The sequence below is a fragment of the Diospyros lotus genome, chromosome 3, assembly GCF_014633365.1.
Source record: "Diospyros lotus cultivar Yz01 chromosome 3, ASM1463336v1, whole genome shotgun sequence".
Taxonomy (NCBI): domain Eukaryota; kingdom Viridiplantae; phylum Streptophyta; class Magnoliopsida; order Ericales; family Ebenaceae; genus Diospyros; species Diospyros lotus.
The window spans coordinates 40997308-41006913 of NC_068340.1; positions in this window are offsets into that span (position 1 = coordinate 40997308).

The following is a 9606-nucleotide window of genomic DNA, read 5'->3' on the forward strand; positions in this document are numbered from 1 at the left end:
CAGAAGTCGAATAATCATAATTGTTTTTAAGATCCTTCCACTTGGTTGGCGTGGGAAAAAAATCTCAAGTTATAATACCAAGCTCACTTGATAGTTTTGTAGATTCAATTATATCAATTGGCCGTCCTTTATCCATGAAAATATGTATAGGCATCTTTTTCTTAATTATTTTATTAATCTATTGTAATCCTTTGCTTTTTGTTGGACCTCGGCCTGTACTGATTGCATTAGAATTGGAACCTACAATAGACATCACTATTTAAGTAAATATAACGCAAAACAAATACTATATTACAACCACAACTTAATGCTTTAGAATTATCAATTCTATTTGATAGAGTCAGTGAAGTGCTACCAAGTTGAGGACCATCTATCATTGAAGTAAGAGGCTGTCCATATGACTCTTGAGATGAGTCATTTGAGGTATTAATAGGTTAATGCGGTCATATATCTCTTGAGGCATGTCACTAGATTTCTGATTCAGTTTTTCCTTTCCAATGTTGAGTGGAATATTGAATGTATGGGGTAGGTGTGATGATTCATTTGGCTTACCATTACATGGTGGGACAAGTATTAGATTGTTAATGGGGCCAACTGTGGTAAGAACTGGTTTAGACAACCTTTGGAGAGGATAAATCTGGATGATTTATATGAAGTATCTTTACCTGATGGAATGACTCTGTTTAGGCTAAGTTGAGAGATAAATGTTGCAGATGACCTTGAAGAATTTGACAATCTAGATATTCCTTGAGGTTCAAGGGTTGAAGATGTAACTTCACTAGAAGTAGACTTTTCGAACTTATCATAAAATAATGCATATGCTATGATTGACTAAACCTATAAAACCATAAGAATTACCTTTAGCATGTAAGGTTTATAGCAAAATCCTAAATGTTTACAGAATAACAAGCATATTTAAGGAAAAAATCAATTTGCCTCCCTACATTCAACTGAAGACTACTATGAAAAATCAGCAAAACAAAACAATTAAATTGTTGCAATCCACAAAGGAAAAAATATTAGTCAAAGAAACAATATTATTAATACCAAGCAGACAAATAATAACGAAACGACAACAAAATCTAAGAAGATAATCACATGTTACTCTTACAACAAAAAGATAATCATTTGTTACACTTGCAACTAATAACAAAATTTGAGAAGTTGATCTTGCATAGAAAACCTACAAAAACATACGAAATAAAATAATTAATGAGAAGCTAAAGTAAATAAAGAGTTCAACTTTAGTATAAATAAAAGTATTGAAACTCTTCATACACATTTATGTAATTCTCTAAAATAAACTGCTATTGAAAAATGTATTACATAAAATTTGAAGAAAAGAAAATTTCATATAGAATATTAAACTTAAACTAGAAGTACAAATCAAAGTAACCTTGCCTGAATCAAATTACATCAATTCCACTCAACATTGCCACCTTGGAAGCAAGGATTGAACCATTGGGACGTAGTTAAGTGTTGGCAGTTAAATTTAAAGTTTTGAGTTTATGTTTATACATGGTGAATTTTAAATGTATTTTTTTAAAAGTCTAGATTAGTTTGTCATCACACATGATTAGGTAGGGGAGGAGAGATTAATAATATTGTCACAAAAATTTAATGAGATATATAGTTAGACTCAAAAATGACACATGGATATAACTTTACCTTAGATTGCTAGTCGCATTACATCTAACCTGTCAACGTTCGGAATTGGTCGATCGTGATTCGTTAGACAGCACTGAGAGAATGAACACAAATGCAAAGAGAAGAAATAAATAAAACAAATAACAAGTTGCATACAAGAAAGTTTTTACATAGTTCGACCAGAATGATACTTAGTCCACGATTGTTTCTCTAGTTATTCCGACAAAGTAATAGTATAGTATTGTCTCTTTCTTTTTACAATGATGATATTGACCTCTCTTTATAGAGTAGAGTGTTTACAATTTGAATGAATTCTAAATATAGAAGGATTTTGATCTGTGGATGGCATTTCCTTATCATCTTCGAATTATCAAGAATGAACCGTGATTTTAGGGATTTGATTTGCCTCAGATAAGGTAGGTGGATATCGCATCCGATTATTCCGTAGTCTTTTTGTTATGCGAGCTGAACGGTTCGGCCAGCGAGCTGAAAGTATTGTTAGGAGCTCGCTTGGTTCCGCAGTTTGAGCTCGGGTTTCAGCGACGTGCGACCTTACCCTGACGACCTCAACATTGGGCCCGCTAAGCTTCGGGAGATTGAGCCGGTTCTCTGAACTATTTCCAACCCATAAAAAGTGATTTGTAAAATACCCATAACATAACCTTATGAGTAAAACAAGAAGTTAGGCATGATTAGGCAACATACAATATACATAATGTCGTTTGATTACCAATCTCTATAGATTTAAGGAGAATTAATAACCCTATCAATTAAGTTATAACAGATTATGAGGTTATTTTGGACCTAGGTTTAGACCTTTATGTCTATAGGCTCGACTCAAACTTGATTACCCATATGAAAAATTTCCAATCTTTGATCAAGAACGAAAGGAAAGGGGAGAGCTCGGTGGATGCCGACAACTGGAGTGAAATCTGAATAGGCAGAGATGGTGGCGGAGTTGATCAAAGAAGGAGAAAAAGGAAGAGCTCGGTTGACACTAACAGCGGGAGGTGAGATCTGAGCAAGCACTGATGGTTGCAATGACGATTGGAGAAGAACCCTGCCATAAGACAATTGATGTCGGCAAAAGGTAGCGGAGTTGGGGGAAGGGTTAGGGAGTTGGATGTAATTTTTAAATTTTAATCAGGGAAATTGTCATTATTATTATTACAACTAATACTAGTTTTTGTGATAAATTTTGTCAAAACTATCAACTTTTTTCTTTTAAAAAAGTTAAATTATGAAGCTAAATCCATTTAATTGGGATTAAACTTTGTGATAATGACAATTAACATCAATCTTTCCAAGTAATAACGTCTAATGATCAATGGATTTCACAAAAACTGTGCACACTGTTGGATCAGAAGAAGACAGGCTTTTTAGGCCCATTTTATGGGGCCCAAAAGAGAGCCGAAATGGGTGGATGGGCCAGGATTGAACTTCGGCCCAATTTTTTCAACTGTTTTATTTTTTTTTTTTATAAATATTAGATAAATTATCAAAGAAATACTAAACTTTTATATTTTTTAAAAATTTATTAAACAAATTAAACGAGGTTAAAAACTTAAATGAGGTTAGGGGTGTGTAATAATCAATTTGAGCAATCTGAGAAGTGTTTTTTAAACTAAATCTTCAATGGTGTGGTTTGACTACTTCTCAAACTATAACAAAATTATCATATGTTTTAAACCATCTAAACCTTAATTAACAATTCGAGGCTATTTGAGAAATGTAAAAATTATGGTTATGGAAGTTTAAGAAATAGTACTCACTCGACAAATTAAAATAACCTTATAAAATATTAAAAATAAAAAATAAATAAAGTCTTAATTAAGGGTTAATGGTCTGAATTATTCTAAATTTTGAATCATTTTTTAATTTTATCTCGTTTTAATAATTGTTTCACTTTGATCATAATACTTTAAGATTGATGTCAATTTTATTTTATATTGCCCAGACACGTGTTGAGGTGACGAATAAGGTAATATTTTGATGTGTCAAATAATTGACACATCAGCAAAACGATAACGATATCGTTTTGCTTTATTCTTGTTGCAGATCATAAGGCAAAATGATGCCTGTAACACCCCTGGATTCTAATGAATTAAGTTCGAAAAATTAAAATAAAAGAGGCATTAATTTGTTTTTTGTAAATTCATTTTTAATTCCACCTTTTCTTTTTCTTTGAAATGAGTTGAGAGCATTATTCTTTTTAATTTCAAAAAAAAAAAAAAAAGAATCTTTGTTCCACTCGTGTGGAAGGAATGACCCAAGTTGGAAATCTTTCAAATTTCATTATTGTCACGTACTTTGGATTTCATATCTTATATTCAAGTGTTCAAATTAACTTCTCGTAAAAAAATCTCTTTATAACGAGGATAATTCAAATTCACATTGTCATATATCTAGTGTTTAAAAATGAGAAACCCAATGTACCAAAATATAAGCCATTAGTCTCTTATGTTGATGACCATAAGAATAATTTAAAATTACGTGACCCTACTCATAACTTGATTCTCACCATTTCCATTATCCTTATGAAATGAACTTCCCAATGACCAATCATTTTCAACAAAAGATGGCAAAGGTAATTCTTACTTGATTTTTATTTATATTATTTCTGTTTTAGATATGACTTAAAAGAGACTTGGAATTTAATAACGTTTATTTGGAAAAAATTAAATATGAACCACAAATACACCACTTATTTACAAAACATCACATTTAACTTTCTTAATTTTCTCAATGGAATTAAATTTTACGAACACCCAACTAGAAATTTATAATAAGACGAGGCGGTATTTAGAAGCTTAATTAAAATAGCCATTTTTACAAAAGCTACTAAAAATAGCGTTAAATTGCTGCTTTTCCTTTGCCCTTGCCTGAGTCGGTGGTACCTGTAACATCTATTGGACCTGGAACGTTGAATGTTTTAGGGGTATAAACACTCAAATTAGATACAAATATCCAAGTGAAATAACTCATTATTATAGTGCGTGCAAATGTATTATGCAAAATGTCGTAGAGTAACCCGATAGTAATGATGCCAGAGTGTTGCAATCACCCCCACCGGCCATAACAAAGCCATAGCCATTCTTGACTTGGAATGGTGTGGTTCGAGACCGCGTACACGATGCAACTCATTTCAAGTCACTAGCCATGAATGTAGTGATGTATGCTCAAGTATAATAAAAATGCAATACAAATGTAAATGAATGATATGCCAGCCACCCAAATATAGATACGACATGCAAGGGATGCAGGAGTTCATAAAACTAGACTTACTCACTTCAGCAAACTAACTTGGGTATTATTCACGGTGACTTGTTGCGTTTTCTGCATAAACAATATAATTTCAGGAACCAAATGTCAAATGTTTTTATATGGAATTGTAGTAAATAATTAGATATACATTTATAAAAAAATTTAGGTTAAATGGAGCTTGCATGCTCCTCCAGAAGAAGCCCTCACGCGCCTGCACGCGTAGGCAGATCTGGCACGTGTGTTGCACGCAGCGATTGTCTTCTCCGGCAGCGTCCGACGCAACAGTGACCAGCTCTCTATTTTTTTGGATTTTCTCACTCATTTTAACTCCGTTTGATCCTACACCTCCCTATTTCTTTCCTTTATAGGATTATAACTTAAAATTGGACTTATCATGTTGCTTCAAATGACCCACGCCCAGTTTTCGACGAGTGCTCTTGCAGCTCTGGCCACCTTTTTTCTCTCTTATTTCTTAGCGAAATCACCCACTCTCACTTTCAGAAAACTCCTCACCTTCCTAAGAACAGCTATGCCTTAATCTCTTGAGTTTTCTTCATCCTTATTCAAAAACTTGAATTTATAAGAGAAATTGGTCAATCTCTTTCTTCCAGCTTTCCTGCCATCTCAAGCCTATTCTTGAGGGTTCATGATGGCCTCTCCAGCCAGCGGTCAGTCCGTTTGGTTACTCCGGCGAGTTCTGTTGAAAGTTTTCAACAATTGCGCTTTGACCCAAAGTTTGATATTTTTACACTTTGTCCCCCTTAAGTTTTAAGATTCTAACCGTTCACATGACTTCTTATTTTAATCCTTGAACTCCTTAAAAGAGGTTCATTTCACCATTTAACGTTTTCTCAAACGTTTTTCTGATATTTGGAGAAATTACGTTTTTACCCGATTTTCCTTAAAGTAGAGGTTTTAGCCTTGAATTTTTGCAATTCCTTGGGACATTTCTTATTTATTAAATAACTAGGGCTTACAAAAGTCTCGGGTATTACAATGCCGTTTTATTTTATGTGTAATAATTAACACATTACTTTTAATCTTTGAAGAACGAAAACGGTTTGGAGGCGTCGTCGTTTTGACGTTTTCGAACTGTTTCCCATTTCTAAAATGGCGAAGACGGCCTGAAATGATTTTTGGGTTGTTTCTGTAAATTGTGAAATATTTTGAGGTAATTTCGCAATTTATAGAACATTGTGGGAAATGTGTTTTCGCTGACCACAGCCGCATGTAATGGGGAAGACAGTGGTCACTAGATCTACAACTTGGGCCACTTATATTGAACACTTTGATATGCAATTCTAATCTAGGGTTTACAACTAAATACTATTTATAGTATATAAATTATAAATTAATTTCATATGCATCCTTATATTTTTTAAAATTACAGTTTACCCATGTTTTTGTTTCCTAACTTTTTTGAAAAATATCATTTTTGCATTTTCGTTTTATATCGAAAACGTTTTTCCGTTTCCGTTTCCATGTAACATAACTTTTAATCTTAATATATATACACAAAAAAAAAATGAACTGCTTAATTTCTTTTTAATAAAAAAATTAAAATTAGGCAATTTATTTTTTTTGTAAATATTTTATAATTAAAAGTAATGTGCTAATTATTACACATAAAATAAATGACGTTGTTTTCTCTTATGATTTGCGACAAGAAACGACGTCATTTTGCTTGTGTCAATTATTTGACATATTAGCACACCTCATTTACCACATCAAATAGGATACATACTTGGGCAATAAAGAATAAAATTAACATCAATTTTTAAGTATTAAGCTCAAATTAAAATAATTCTTAAAATAAAATAAAATTTAAAAATGACCCAAAATTCAAAATAAATCAATCTATTAACCCTTCAATTAAAAGTCACAGCCATATATTAACGTGTCCAACATACTTCATTTGAAGAATCTGAATTAAAACATTATTCAGCAACTTCATAGATTTTGTTTGGGTAATTTATTTATTTTTATTTTTTAGTACACTTCTAGTCAGAGTTATAAAATTGAAAAATGCTATTGATACATCATTGTGTATATCTTGGGGTACACAATTATATACCAATGTCTAAAATATCCTCACCCAAGGTAGTGAGGCGCAATGAGGCGAGAGATATTAATGTCATTTATGTGTATTGTGTAGTCCAAGATATATATAAATGATATACAAATAACATGATCCTATAAAATTAGAGATCAACTACTAATTAATGATCGAGACATAAAAAGTATTTTAGTATTTGTCTCCGGATAAAAAAAAAGATTTAAATGGAATTAAAATTTTCGAAGTTAATTATTCATATACAACCCATGTAATTTATTTTACATTAATGTGAAAAGATTAATTATTTATTTTACAATTTTGGAAGGAAATCCCTTTCAAATTAGGGAAATTAGAAGTCAAATTTAATTCATAATTAATAAGAATTTCTGACGTGTATTATTATAGTTTTGTAATGTTACTTTTTGTTGAATAAAGTATGCTTAAATACCAACCCATCATTTTTATATTCACAGATGTACAGATTAATATTTAAAACATAATTTTAGAAATTAAATATATATATATATATTTTTTTATTATGAGTAAAATAGAAAACATTATCTTTAATTATGTAAAAATAACTTTAAATCAATTTTTTGTTCGTAAGAACTTGTTATATTTAGAGATGTGCAAATGATTGGTTTGAATTGATCGAAATTTATTAACTAATTAAATCAAACTGAAGAGTAAAATCAAACCGATCGATTAACTTGAAAAACTAAACTAATCGATAATAAAAAAAAATCAAACTCAAACCATATAAATCAAATTGAACTGATTAAGCCGAATAAATGCAAAAAAATCGAAATAATCAATAAAAAACACACAAAATAAAAAAAAATGATATCGTTTTATAAATATCAAAATAATATCATTTTAAAGTTCTGTTGATTCGGTTAATTTGATTCTTCCAACCAAAAAATCGAACCAAAAATTGAATTATTGAAAAAATTAATTGAACCGAACTGAATCGATGCAAGAAAAAAATCGAACCGAACCGACAAATTCTATCTTTTGTTCGGTTAGTTCGAGTAAAGAGTAAACTAAATTTTTACTCTCCCTTAATTATATTGTCTATAAATATAAGGATATTATAAAATAGTGTTTTTTCTAAAAAAAATAAATAATTAATCTTATACTTTCTTGAATTAACCAAACTTTTACTCCAACAAGCTCTTTTATACTTTCTTGAATTAACCAAGGCACACACATTTTAATGATATTAAATAAATTGACTGTACATCCCAAATTTTTGGATATTTGACCCAAAAACCCCTTAACTTTATATTTTTAAGAAATTAATCCCTAAACTTTTCTAAAATGGACAAGTCATATATTCCATAAGAAACAGTGTTGATTAAACTAATCTAAAAGTTAAAATTATTCTTAATATTTATTTATTTTAGTTTAATTAAATTCTTCTTCTTTTTTTTTTTTTTTTCCAAATGAGATAACTTAGTTATTTTAAGAAAGTCTAGAAATTAATTTGGTAAAAATAAATTTTAGCGAGTGTCTAAAAATAAAAACGAAAAATGAGCACAATATGAAACAAAAATGAAGAAATTAAATTTTAAAAACGTAAGAGAATGAAATATGAGAAAACGGTTGAAAATTCTATTTGCACCCACCTCTTTTATTCTTTACAATCATTTTGTACATTTGCATAATTAATTTTTAGAAATATCATTGTACACACCCATTTCACTTGCATTGCCCATCATCATCGATAGCCCAATTCACACCAACGACCCCCATGAACTCTCAGCTCCTACCCATCATTGCACCTATTTTTCTCTTTCTCTATCTCTCTCTCACACACACACATACATTGACATTTCTTATGGCCTCTATCATCACACCCGAATCTTGAGGTTCGGGGGTGTTCAAACATCCCAAGGTTTGAGGGTGTTTTCAAAGCCCCCAAACCTTGGGGTTTGAAAGCGTCTGAACGCACTTGAACCTTGGGGTTTGGGTGCGATGATGGTGGTCGTGAGGAACATAAGTAAGAAAGAAAGAGAGAAGGGAGGAAATAGAACGTAATTTTGTTCACCCCTTTAACGGAGATGAATATAACTCCTAGTACTTCAGGGGTTAAACGTAACATAGGGACAGTACTTTGATTTGCTATTTGGCTGCCCCTCTGTTACTTTTAACCCCTAAAGTACTGGGGGTTACGTTCACACCGTTAAAGGGGGTGAACAAAATCGCACTCAAGGAAATACGTGGAATGATGAGTAAGAGGTGGGAGCTAATAGTGGCAGTCAGTAATGATAGGTGACTACAAGCAAAATACGATGATCGGTGGTTATAAACAAAGATAAAAATGACTTTTTTCCTTAGATATTTTTCAATATAAGTGTAGTGAGTAAAAATGGTGTTTTCGTATAGAATTTTTTAATAAAAAATATATAAATCTTTTTGTAAATATATTTTTATTATAAAAAATAATTATTTAATTTAAAAATAAACATAAATTTCATAATATATTCAAACAAATTTTGTCTCTAAACTTTTTGTAGATAGAAACACATTTATGATATTTTTTTAATATTATGAAACAATTTTAAAATATTTTTAAAATTATAAAAATGGTTTGAAAATATTTTTTTAATTTTTTTAATATTTTAAAAATAAAAACT